General features: G+C 62.2%; 3 pseudogenes; all 3 read left to right on the forward strand.

Moving 5' to 3' along the window:
- The first annotated feature begins 1,742 nt into the window (after positions 1-1,742).
- Positions 1,743-1,861, forward strand: LOC142868091 (uncharacterized; annotated as a pseudogene).
- A 3,816-nt stretch (positions 1,862-5,677) lies between these two features.
- On the forward strand, positions 5,678-5,796 carry LOC142868092 (uncharacterized; annotated as a pseudogene).
- Positions 5,797-9,663: 3,867 nt separating this feature from the next.
- LOC142868093 (uncharacterized) lies at positions 9,664-9,782 on the forward strand (annotated as a pseudogene).
- The last annotated feature ends 2,878 nt before the right edge of the window (positions 9,783-12,660 follow it).

Consider the following 12,660-nt stretch of genomic DNA (forward strand, 5'->3'; position numbering starts at 1 on the left):
GGAGGAGGAGGAGGAGGAGGAGGAGGAGGAGGAGGAGGAGGAGGTGGGAAGGGCCGGGGCCTGCAGTCGTGTTCCCCGGGGTGGCACAGCATGTGGCTTCTTCCACAGGCTGCTTGGCCTGGGCTCCCTGCACCTGGGCCTTTGGAGGACTGGCCCTGTGCTTGCCAACACTTCCTGCAGGGACCCAGAGCTGGGAGGTTGCATCTCTCAGCCCTGGGTCGGGCAGAGCCCCAGCGGGCCATGCCCACAACCTCTCTCAGCAGGGGTCCCCCAGAAGGCTCCTTTGGGACCAGGATTCTCTTGCGGGTGACTCTTTAAGGTCTGGCCCCTGGATGGAGGGGCACCAGGAGTAGAGGAGCAGGAAGGGGAAGGGGGTGGCCATGCGAGGGGACACTTTCAGGCCAAGTCCCAGCTTCAGTCTGATCCTCCTGGGAACCCCGGGGTGGACATCACACCTCCTGGTTGCCCCGCTCTGAGACAAGGAGCCGGGCTTCGCATTCCCACAGCAGCCAGTCGTGGGCTGAGGACACCTGGGGCGTTGGGAACTCCCTGGCTTCTCCTTGGTTTAACATCTGGAGCTGCTTGTGAATTGTGCCGCCACACACACCCGAGTGCAGGTGTCTTCTGCACAGACTGGGGCCTCGCTCTTCTGAATGCCGCTAGCTCGCGACCCACCCACGGGTGAACCTGGTCAGGGTACTTTCTCTCAGGGGCAGACTCTGATCCGGGCGGGCTACCGGTGTCTCTGTTTGCTCCTTTCTTTCTTCCACTTTGGGAAAGGCTTCCTTACTGGGTGTGGAAATCTCCTATGCCTTTCCTCGCCTATTCTGTCAGCTCTAAAATTCTCTTTCGGTTGCCACCCTCACAGATGGATTAGGAAACTCTTTGCGGTGCACTCATTAGTGAAATGACCTCAATGACGCTGGAATCCAATATCTAATCGCCGATTTTTAGCGAGTCCACACGCCAGGGTGGTTGGGGTCCAGTGCAGCCCCGGCCAGGCCCAGGCCCCTTGGACTGGGCCACAGGAGGACACAGAGGAGGGTCCCGGCCCCCACGGTAGGTAGAGGTGCGGGCAGTTCTCCAAGGGCTTGGGTGTTTTCCAGAGGGAGGAGATGGAGGGGACTGATTTCTTCAGCGCCCCACAAACCACGCCACCCCACCCCACCCATGGGACACATCGAGAGAGAGAGAGAGAGAGAGAGAGAGAGAGAGAGAGAGAGAGAGAGAGAGAGAGAGAGAGAGAGAGAGACGCCCCATACACTGGCTCCCCTCCCCCGTGCGCTGTGCCCCAGCCCTGGCCCGGGGGAATAGGCGGCCGCAGGGCCACAGGGTGGGGGGCGCAGGTGAAAGGCGTTGTGGGGGAGGGCCGCCCCTGGCTGGGGTCAAAGGGCGAGCGCCCCGCCCCTCCCGCCCGTGCGCTGGGGGTGGGGGGCGGGGAGGTGAAGGAGGCCAGGCAAGGAGAGGAAGGGGGCTTGAAGGTCTCCACCTTGGCGGGTCCAGCCGTGGAGGCGCATCTTGTGTGAGTGTGAGTGAGTGAGTGAGTGTGAGTGTGTGTGTATACAGAGACAGCCCCCAACCCCGGCCCGCCCCGCCTGTCACCCCCGTCCCTCGGAGCCCGCGGGACCCGGCCGGCGAACTCAACAGGCCCGACCCGGCGCGGGGCCTGGGGCGGGGGGAGGAGGCGGCGGGGAAGCGCAGAGAGGCTCGGCTTCTTGAGCGGGGCAGGGGCGCCCTCCGCCGTCCACGGCCACACCACCCCGAACGCGCCCGATCCCGTCTGGTCTCGGAAGCTAAGCAGGCTCGGGCCTGGTTAGAACTTGGATGGGAGACCGCCCGGGAATACCGGGTGCCGTAGGCTTCTTCTTTTTTTTTTTGCCTCTGGTTCTGTCGCGTTTCTGGGAGTGTGGGGGCGGCCCGGGGTGGGGGTGACCCCCACCCTCAGCGCCCGCCGCGGTGCCTGGCGCCCCAGCCCGCACCGTGGGGCCTCCTCTTGTCCCGAGCCGCGACACCGCCGCCACGCGGCAGCATGCGTGGCTTCTGGACAGTCAGGTCTCAGACCAAAGGTCTGCTCTGTGGGAGCCGACACGCTGGAGGAAACCTTGAGAGTCTGAGAGGGGAGGGAGTTCCAGAAGAAGGCCAGGATGTCATTTTGAGGGAGTATGTGACCAGAACTCCTCCCGTTGCTTTTGGGGTTCTATGGGCTACACGTAGGAATCTTTGGTGGTGGCACCTGATGTTGGGGGATCCGGAGTCACACCCAGACCTGCTCCACAGGCCTCCTTTTACTTTTCTCTTCGGATTCATTTTTTTTTTTTTTTTTTGAGACAGAGTCTCGGTTTGTTGCCCAGGCTAGAGTGAGTGCCGTGGCGTCAGCCTAGCTCACAGCAACTTCAAACTCCTGGGCTCCAGTGATCCTTCTGCCTCAGCCTCCCGGGTAGCTGGGACTGCAGGCATGCGCCACCATGCCCCGCTAATTTTTTATATATATATATCAGTTGGCCAATTAATTCCTTTCTATTTATAGTAGAGACGGGGTCTCGCTCTTGCTCAGGCTGGTTTTGAACTCCTGACCTTGAGCAATCCGCCCGCCTCGGCCTCCCAAGAGCTAGGATTACAGGCGTGAGCCACAGCGCCCGGCCGGATTCATTATTTTTAAAAAGTGTCTCTTATCTCTATTATTGCATTTTCTTTTCTCTCTCTTTTCAAGCAGATGATGGGAGTCCAAGTATTAAGGTGACATGTGTTGCCCGTGCCCCCCTCCCCCCCCCCGTGTTCTTATTCATTTACCTCTCATGTTGTTCCAGCATATTGTGGGGGCACCAATGTTAAGGTCGGGTGCGTTGCCCTCTCCCAGCCTCCCCCCTCGGGTCAGAGCTTCAAGTGCGCCCATCCCCCAGTCGGTGCGTACCCACCCCATTCCTAATGGATGTGTATGCCCATCCCCTCCCCCCACCCGCCCGACACCCACCCGAAGAAGGTGATTCCTCTGTGTCCACTTAGGTGTCCATCGGTTCGTACCCATTTGCTGGTGAGCGCGAGCACGTGGTGCTCGTGTGTCCATTCTTGGGATACTTGGCTTACTGGAACGGGTTCCAGCTCTGGCCAGGAGAACCACGAGAGGTGCCCCCTCACCGCTGCTCCTCATAGCCGAATAGCACTCCGTGGTGTCCACGCGCCACATTTTATTTACCCACTCGTGGGTCGATGGGCACTCGGGTGGCTTCCAGGTCTTTGCGATTGTGACTTGTGCCCTGACACGAACCCTAACCCTTACCCAGCCCGTCTCCTCCACGGCCCCTGCCTGACTGACTCCTTCCCGCCCGGCCTATCACCTGTCACCGTCCTCGGCCCCTGCCTGACGGGGCTCCTCCGTCGCCTGGGCCTTCCAAGGGCTTGGTGTGGACGCTGGTTCCAGGACGCCCTCCCAGGAACCCGGTAGCAGGGCGGCCGCAGCGTCTCGCGCAACCCAACCGTCCGCCGGCTGGCCGCCATCGCTAAGTGGCCTGCGGGGGACGTGCTCCCGCTGTGCCGTGGGGGCCCAGCCTGGTGTCTTCTCTGAGGCCCCGCGGCTGCCGCTCCCCGCAAGGGGATAGCCGCGGAGGTGGGGACCGCCTCCTCATGGGGACGTACACCCAGCTCTCCACGTCGGATTCCGGGGCTCTCTGTCCTGCCAGAAGGCCCAGCTGGCCTGCGGGTCCTTAGAGTGGCAAAAACATCCGAAAACTGAGATGGAGGGTCCGGTGGGTGTCTGCACTTTTGTGCTGGGCACCCCAGGGAGGCCCGGGCGCTGGCTGGACAATGCGGTCTGCTGGGCTGGGGGGGGTTTGGAGGAGCAACTGATGCCTTTGGGTAGCAAGTGTCTGAGGTGTCTCTGGGCCCTGTGCCATGTGGGGGCGGGGGCGGGGGCGGGGTGGGAGGAGGAGGAGGAGGAGGAGGAGGAGGAGGAGGAGGAGGAGGAGGTGGGAAGGGCCGGGGCCTGCAGTCGTGTTCCCCGGGGTGGCACAGCATGTGGCTTCTTCCACAGGCTGCTTGGCCTGGGCTCCCTGCACCTGGGCCTTTGGAGGACTGGCCCTGTGCTTGCCAACACTTCCTGCAGGGACCCAGAGCTGGGAGGTTGCATCTCTCAGCCCTGGGTCGGGCAGAGCCCCAGCGGGCCATGCCCACAACCTCTCTCAGCAGGGGTCCCCCAGAAGGCTCCTTTGGGACCAGGATTCTCTTGCGGGTGACTCTTTAAGGTCTGGCCCCTGGATGGAGGGGCACCAGGAGTAGAGGAGCAGGAAGGGGAAGGGGGTGGCCATGCGAGGGGACACTTTCAGGCCAAGTCCCAGCTTCAGTCTGATCCTCCTGGGAACCCCGGGGTGGACATCACACCTCCTGGTTGCCCCGCTCTGAGACAAGGAGCCGGGCTTCGCATTCCCACAGCAGCCAGTCGTGGGCTGAGGACACCTGGGGCGTTGGGAACTCCCTGGCTTCTCCTTGGTTTAACATCTGGAGCTGCTTGTGAATTGTGCCGCCACACACACCCGAGTGCAGGTGTCTTCTGCACAGACTGGGGCCTCGCTCTTCTGAATGCCGCTAGCTCGCGACCCACCCACGGGTGAACCTGGTCAGGGTACTTTCTCTCAGGGGCAGACTCTGATCCGGGCGGGCTACCGGTGTCTCTGTTTGCTCCTTTCTTTCTTCCACTTTGGGAAAGGCTTCCTTACTGGGTGTGGAAATCTCCTATGCCTTTCCTCGCCTATTCTGTCAGCTCTAAAATTCTCTTTCGGTTGCCACCCTCACAGATGGATTAGGAAACTCTTTGCGGTGCACTCATTAGTGAAATGACCTCAATGACGCTGGAATCCAATATCTAATCGCCGATTTTTAGCGAGTCCACACGCCAGGGTGGTTGGGGTCCAGTGCAGCCCCGGCCAGGCCCAGGCCCCTTGGACTGGGCCACAGGAGGACACAGAGGAGGGTCCCGGCCCCCACGGTAGGTAGAGGTGCGGGCAGTTCTCCAAGGGCTTGGGTGTTTTCCAGAGGGAGGAGATGGAGGGGACTGATTTCTTCAGCGCCCCACAAACCACGCCACCCCACCCCACCCATGGGACACATCCCGAGAGAGAGAGAGAGAGAGAGAGAGAGAGAGAGAGAGAGAGAGAGAGAGAGAGAGAGAGAGAGAGAGAGAGAGAGAGACGCCCCATACACTGGCTCCCCTCCCCCGTGCGCTGTGCCCCAGCCCTGGCCCGGGGGAATAGGCGGCCGCAGGGCCACAGGGTGGGGGGCGCAGCTGAAAGGGGTTGTGGGGGAGGGCCGCCCCTGGCTGGGGTCAAAGGGCGAGCGCCCCGCCCCTCCCGCCCGTGCGCTTGGGGTGGGGGGCGGGGAGGTGAAGGAGGCCAGGCAAGGAGAGGAAGGGGGCTTGAAGGTCTCCACCTTGGCGGGTCCAGCCGTGGAGGCGCATCTTGTGTGAGTGTGAGTGAGTGAGTGAGTGTGAGTGTGAGTGTGTGTGTATACAGAGACAGCCCCCAACCCCAGCCCGCCCCGCCTGTCACCCCCGTCCCTCGGAGCCCGCGGGACCCGGCCGGCGAACTCAACAGGCCCGACCCGGCGCGGGGCCTGGGGCGGGGGGAGGAGGCGGCGGGGAAGCGCAGAGAGGCTCGGCTTCTTGAGCGGGGCAGGGGCGCCCTCCGCCGTCCACGGCCACACCACCCCGAACGCGCCCGATCCCGTCTGGTCTCGGAAGCTAAGCAGGCTCGGGCCTGGTTAGAACTTGGATGGGAGACCGCCCGGGAATACCGGGTGCCGTAGGCTTCTTCTTTTTTTTTTTGCCTCTGGTTCTGTCGCGTTTCTGGGAGTGCGGGGGCGGCCCGGGGTGGGGGGACCCCCACCCTCAGCGCCCGCCGCGGTGCCTGGCGCCCCAGCCCGCACCGTGGGGCCTCCTCTTGTCCCGAGCCGCGACACCGCCGCCACGCGGCAGCATGCGTGGCTTCTGGACAGTCAGGTCTCAGACCAAAGGTCTGCTCTGTGGGAGCCGACACGCTGGAGGAAACCTTGAGAGTCTGAGAGGGGAGGGAGTTCCAGAAGAAGGCCAGGATGTCATTTTGAGGGAGTATGTGACCAGAACTCCTCCCGTTGCTTTTGGGGTTCTATGGGCTACACGTAGGAATCTTTGGTGGTGGCACCTGATGTTGGGGGATCCGGAGTCACACCCAGACCTGCTCCACAGGCCTCCTTTTACTTTTCTCTTCGGATTCATTTTTTTTTTTTTTTTTTGAGACAGAGTCTCGGTTTGTTGCCTAGGCTAGAGTGAGTGCCGTGGCGTCAGCCTAGCTCACAGCAACTTCAAACTCCTGGGCTCCAGTGATCCTTCTGCCTCAGCCTCCCGGGTAGCTGGGACTGCAGGCATGCGCCACCATGCCCCGCTAATTTTTTATATATATATATCAGTTGGCCAATTAATTCCTTTCTATTTATAGTAGAGACGGGGTCTCGCTCTTGCTCAGGCTGGTTTTGAACTCCTGACCTTGAGCAATCCGCCCGCCTCGGCCTCCCAAGAGCTAGGATTACAGGCGTGAGCCACAGCGCCCGGCCGGATTCATTATTTTTAAAAAGTGTCTCTTATCTCTATTATTGCATTTTCTTTTCTCTCTCTTTTCAAGCAGATGATGGGAGTCCAAGTATTAAGGTGACATGTGTTGCCCGTGCCCCCCTCCCCCCCCCCCCGTGTTCTTATTCATTTACCTCTCATGTTGTTCCAGCATATTGTGGGGGCACCAATGTTAAGGTCGGGTGCGTTGCCCTCTCCCAGCCTCCCCCCTCGGGTCAGAGCTTCAAGTGCGCCCATCCCCCAGTCGGTGCGTACCCACCCCATTCCTAATGGATGTGTATGCCCATCCCCTCCCCCCACCCGCCCGACACCCACCCGAAGAAGGTGATTCCTCTGTGTCCACTTAGGTGTCCATCGGTTCGTACCCATTTGCTGGTGAGCGCGAGCACGTGGTGCTCGTGTGTCCATTCTTGGGATACTTGGCTTACTGGAACGGGTTCCAGCTCTGGCCAGGAGAACCACGAGAGGTGCCCCCTCACCGCTGCTCCTCATAGCCGAATAGCACTCCGTGGTGTCCACGCGCCACATTTTATTTACCCACTCGTGGGTCGATGGGCACTCGGGTGGCTTCCAGGTCTTTGCGATTGTGACTTGTGCCCTGACACGAACCCTAACCCTTACCCAGCCCGTCTCCTCCACGGCCCCTGCCTGACTGACTCCTTCCCGCCCGGCCTATCACCTGTCACCGTCCTCTGCCCCTGCCTGACACGCTCCTCCCCGCCCGGGCCGTCACCGTCCTCGGCCCCTGCCTGACGGGGCTCCTCCGTCGCCTGGGCCTTCCAAGGGCTTGGTGTGGACGCTGGTTCCAGGACGCCCTCCCAGGAACCCGGTAGCAGGGCGGCCGCAGCGTCTCGCGCAACCCAACCGTCCGCCGGCTGGCCGCCATCGCTAAGTGGCCTGCGGGGGACGTGCTCCCGCTGTGCCGTGGGGGCCCAGCCTGGTGTCTTCTCTGAGGCCCCGCGGCTGCCGCTCCCCGCAAGGGGATAGCCGCGGAGGTGGGGACCGCCTCCTCATGGGGACGTACACCCAGCTCTCCACGTCGGATTCCGGGGCTCTCTGTCCTGCCAGAAGGCCCAGCTGGCCTGCGGGTCCTTAGAGTGGCAAAAACATCCGAAAACTGAGATGGAGGGTCCGGTGGGTGTCTGCACTTTTGTGCTGGGCACCCCAGGGAGGCCCGGGCGCTGGCTGGACAATGCGGTCTGCTGGGCTGGGGGGGGTTTGGAGGAGCAACTGATGCCCTTTGCACTTTGGGTAGCAAGTGTCTGAGGTGTCTCTGGGCCCTGTGCCATGTGGGGGCGGGGGCGGGGGCGGGGTGGGAGGAGGAGGAGGAGGAGGAGGAGGAGGAGGAGGAGGAGGAGGAGGAGGTGGGAAGGGCCGGGGCCTGCAGTCGTGTTCCCCGGGGTGGCACAGCATGTGGCTTCTTCCACAGGCTGCTTGGCCTGGGCTCCCTGCACCTGGGCCTTTGGAGGACTGGCCCTGTGCTTGCCAACACTTCCTGCAGGGACCCAGAGCTGGGAGGTTGCATCTCTCAGCCCTGGGTCGGGCAGAGCCCCAGCGGGCCATGCCCACAACCTCTCTCAGCAGGGGTCCCCCAGAAGGCTCCTTTGGGACCAGGATTCTCTTGCGGGTGACTCTTTAAGGTCTGGCCCCTGGATGGAGGGGCACCAGGAGTAGAGGAGCAGGAAGGGGAAGGGGGTGGCCATGCGAGGGGACACTTTCAGGCCAAGTCCCAGCTTCAGTCTGATCCTCCTGGGAACCCCGGGGTGGACATCACACCTCCTGGTTGCCCCGCTCTGAGACAAGGAGCCGGGCTTCGCATTCCCACAGCAGCCAGTCGTGGGCTGAGGACACCTGGGGCGTTGGGAACTCCCTGGCTTCTCCTTGGTTTAACATCTGGAGCTGCTTGTGAATTGTGCCGCCACACACACCCGAGTGCAGGTGTCTTCTGCACAGACTGGGGCCTCGCTCTTCTGAATGCCGCTAGCTCGCGACCCACCCACGGGTGAACCTGGTCAGGGTACTTTCTCTCAGGGGCAGACTCTGATCCGGGCGGGCTACCGGTGTCTCTGTTTGCTCCTTTCTTTCTTCCACTTTGGGAAAGGCTTCCTTACTGGGTGTGGAAATCTCCTGCCTTTCCTCGCCTATTCTGTCAGCTCTAAAATTCTCTTTCGGTTGCCACCCTCACAGATGGATTAGGAAACTCTTTGCGGTGCACTCATTAGTGAAATGACCTCAATGACGCTGGAATCCAATATCTAATCGCCGATTTTTAGCGAGTCCACACGCCAGGGTGGTTGGGGTCCAGTGCAGCCCCGGCCAGGCCCAGGCCCCTTGGACTGGGCCACAGGAGGACACAGAGGAGGGTCCCGGCCCCCACGGTAGGTAGAGGTGCGGGCAGTTCTCCAAGGGCTTGGGTGTTTTCCAGAGGGAGGAGATGGAGGGGACTGATTTCTTCAGCGCCCCACAAACCACGCCACCCCACCCCACCCATGGGACACATCCCGAGAGAGAGAGAGAGAGAGAGAGAGAGAGAGAGAGAGAGAGAGAGAGAGAGAGAGAGAGAGAGAGAGACGCCCCATACACTGGCTCCCCTCCCCCGTGCGCTGTGCCCCAGCCCTGGCCCGGGGGAATAGGCGGCCGCAGGGCCACAGGGTGGGGGGCGCAGCTGAAAGGGGTTGTGGGGGAGGGCCGCCCCTGGCTGGGGTCAAAGGGCGAGCGCCCCGCCCCTCCCGCCCGTGCGCTGGGGGTGGGGGGCGGGGAGGTGAAGGAGGCCAGGCAAGGAGAGGAAGGGGGCTTGAAGGTCTCCACCTTGGCGGGTCCAGCCGTGGAGGCGCATCTTGTGTGAGTGTGAGTGAGTGAGTGAGTGAGTGTGAGTGTGAGTGTGTGTGTATACAGAGACAGCCCCCAACCCCAGCCCGCCCCGCCTGTCACCCCCGTCCCTCGGAGCCCGCGGGACCCGGCCGGCGAACTCAACAGGCCCGACCCGGCGCGGGGCCTGGGGCGGGGGGAGGAGGCGGCGGGGAAGCGCAGAGAGGCTCGGCTTCTTGAGCGGGGCAGGGGCGCCCTCCGCCGTCCACGGCCACACCACCCCGAACGCGCCCGATCCCGTCTGGTCTCGGAAGCTAAGCAGGCTCGGGCCTGGTTAGAACTTGGATGGGAGACCGCCCGGGAATACCGGGTGCCGTAGGCTTCTTCTTTTTTTTTTTGCCTCTGGTTCTGTCGCGTTTCTGGGAGTGTGGGGGCGGCCCGGGGTGGGGGTGACCCCCACCCTCAGCGCCCGCCGCGGTGCCTGGCGCCCCAGCCCGCACCGTGGGGCCTCCTCTTGTCCCGAGCCGCGACACCGCCGCCACGCGGCAGCATGCGTGGCTTCTGGACAGTCAGGTCTCAGACCAAAGGTCTGCTCTGTGGGAGCCGACACGCTGGAGGAAACCTTGAGAGTCTGAGAGGGGAGGGAGTTCCAGAAGAAGGCCAGGATGTCATTTTGAGGGAGTATGTGACCAGAACTCCTCCCGTTGCTTTTGGGGTTCTATGGGCTACACGTAGGAATCTTTGGTGGTGGCACCTGATGTTGGGGGATCCGGAGTCACACCCAGACCTGCTCCACAGGCCTCCTTTTACTTTTCTCTTCGGATTCATTTTTTTTTTTTTTTTTTGAGACAGAGTCTCGGTTTGTTGCCCAGGCTAGAGTGAGTGCCGTGGCGTCAGCCTAGCTCACAGCAACTTCAAACTCCTGGGCTCCAGTGATCCTTCTGCCTCAGCCTCCCGGGTAGCTGGGACTGCAGGCATGCGCCACCATGCCCCGCTAATTTTTTATATATATATATCAGTTGGCCAATTAATTCCTTTCTATTTATAGTAGAGACGGGGTCTCGCTCTTGCTCAGGCTGGTTTTGAACTCCTGACCTTGAGCAATCCGCCCGCCTCGGCCTCCCAAGAGCTAGGATTACAGGCGTGAGCCACAGCGCCCGGCCGGATTCATTATTTTTAAAAAGTGTCTCTTATCTCTATTATTGCATTTTCTTTTCTCTCTCTTTTCAAGCAGATGATGGGAGTCCAAGTATTAAGGTGACATGTGTTGCCCGTGCCCCCCTCCCCCCCCCCGTGTTCTTATTCATTTACCTCTCATGTTGTTCCAGCATATTGTGGGGGCACCAATGTTAAGGTCGGGTGCGTTGCCCTCTCCCAGCCTCCCCCCTCGGGTCAGAGCTTCAAGTGCGCCCATCCCCCAGTCGGTGCGTACCCACCCCATTCCTAATGGATGTGTATGCCCATCCCCTCCCCCCACCCGCCCGACACCCACCCGAAGAAGGTGATTCCTCTGTGTCCACTTAGGTGTCCATCGGTTCGTACCCATTTGCTGGTGAGCGCGAGCACGTGGTGCTCGTGTGTCCATTCTTGGGATACTTGGCTTACTGGAACGGGTTCCAGCTCTGGCCAGGAGAACCACGAGAGGTGCCCCCTCACCGCTGCTCCTCATAGCCGAATAGCACTCCGTGGTGTCCACGCGCCACATTTTATTTACCCACTCGTGGGTCGATGGGCACTCGGGTGGCTTCCAGGTCTTTGCGATTGTGACTTGTGCCCTGACACGAACCCTAACCCTTACCCAGCCCGTCTCCTCCATGGCCCCTGCCTGACTGACTCCTTCCCGCCCGGCCTATCACCTGTCACCGTCCTCTGCCCCTGCCTGACACGCTCCTCCCCGCCCGGGCCGTCACCGTCCTCGGCCCCTGCCTGACGGGGCTCCTCCGTCGCCTGGGCCTTCCAAGGGCTTGGTGTGGACGCTGGTTCCAGGACGCCCTCCCAGGAACCCGGTAGCAGGGCGGCCGCAGCGTCTCGCGCAACCCAACCGTCCGCCGGCTGGCCGCCATCGCTAAGTGGCCTGCGGGGGACGTGCTCCCGCTGTGCCGTGGGGGCCCAGCCTGGTGTCTTCTCTGAGGCCCCGCGGCTGCCGCTCCCCGCAAGGGGATAGCCGCGGAGGTGGGGACCGCCTCCTCATGGGGACGTACACCCAGCTCTCCACGTCGGATTCCGGGGCTCTCTGTCCTGCCAGAAGGCCCAGCTGGCCTGCGGGTCCTTAGAGTGGCAAAAACATCCGAAAACTGAGATGGAGGGTCCGGTGGGTGTCTGCACTTTTGTGCTGGGCACCCCAGGGAGGCCCGGGCGCTGGCTGGACAATGCGGTCTGCTGGGCTGGGGGGGGTTTGGAGGAGCAACTGATGCCCTTTGCACTTTGGGTAGCAAGTGTCTGAGGTGTCTCTGGGCCCTGTGCCATGTGGGGGCGGGGGCGGGGGCGGGGTGGGAGGAGGAGGAGGAGGAGGAGGAGGAGGAGGAGGAGGAGGAGGAGGAGGTGGGAAGGGCCGGGGCCTGCAGTCGTGTTCCCCGGGGTGGCACAGCATGTGGCTTCTTCCACAGGCTGCTTGGCCTGGGCTCCCTGCACCTGGGCCTTTGGAGGACTGGCCCTGTGCTTGCCAACACTTCCTGCAGGGACCCAGAGCTGGGAGGTTGCATCTCTCAGCCCTGGGTCGGGCAGAGCCCCAGCGGGCCATGCCCACAACCTCTCTCAGCAGGGGTCCCCCAGAAGGCTCCTTTGGGACCAGGATTCTCTTGCGGGTGACTCTTTAAGGTCTGGCCCCTGGATGGAGGGGCACCAGGAGTAGAGGAGCAGGAAGGGGAAGGGGGTGGCCATGCGAGGGGACACTTTCAGGCCAAGTCCCAGCTTCAGTCTGATCCTCCTGGGAACCCCGGGGTGGACATCACACCTCCTGGTTGCCCCGCTCTGAGACAAGGAGCCGGGCTTCGCATTCCCACAGCAGCCAGTCGTGGGCTGAGGACACCTGGGGCGTTGGGAACTCCCTGGCTTCTCCTTGGTTTAACATCTGGAGCTGCTTGTGAATTGTGCCGCCACACACACCCGAGTGCAGGTGTCTTCTGCACAGACTGGGGCCTCGCTCTTCTGAATGCCGCTAGCTCGCGACCCACCCACGGGTGAACCTGGTCAGGGTACTTTCTCTCAGGGGCAGACTCTGATCCGGGCGGGCTACCGGTGTCTCTGTTTGCTCCTTTCTT

The sequence above is a fragment of the Microcebus murinus genome, unplaced genomic scaffold (assembly GCF_040939455.1).
Source record: "Microcebus murinus isolate Inina unplaced genomic scaffold, M.murinus_Inina_mat1.0 scaf026_hap2_Mmur4.0, whole genome shotgun sequence".
Classification (NCBI taxonomy): domain Eukaryota; kingdom Metazoa; phylum Chordata; class Mammalia; order Primates; family Cheirogaleidae; genus Microcebus; species Microcebus murinus.